Here is a 351-nt window from a genome sequence, read left to right as displayed (position 1 = left end):
GGGAATGGTTGGACTGGATGAGCTTAAAGCTGTTTTCCAACCCAGTTGATTCTCTGGTTCTGTGCCACCAGCCTGTTCTTTACAGCTCAGCCCACTTTTTCTTTCCTTTTTGCCCCATATGGTGTTTCACTTCTTGTTTTCCTCCAGGAAATACCCCAAAACCAAACCACAAATGAAATAACCCCCAAACGCACATTACAGCAGCTGAGAGGAGCAAAGGTTTCTGCTCCAGCTTGTCCACTCATGCCATGGCACAGAGGAGGAAAACAAGCATTAAACAGAAGGGGCCTCTTGCCCCCAGTGTGTTGCTGGAGCTGGGAAAACCCACCCCATAAGCACCGGGCTGGGAAA

This window comes from Nestor notabilis, unplaced genomic scaffold (genome assembly GCF_000696875.1).
Source record: "Nestor notabilis isolate BGI_N333 unplaced genomic scaffold, ASM69687v1 scaffold18578, whole genome shotgun sequence".
Classification (NCBI taxonomy): Eukaryota; Metazoa; Chordata; class Aves; order Psittaciformes; family Psittacidae; genus Nestor; species Nestor notabilis.
This window is presented reverse-complemented; position numbering follows the sequence as displayed.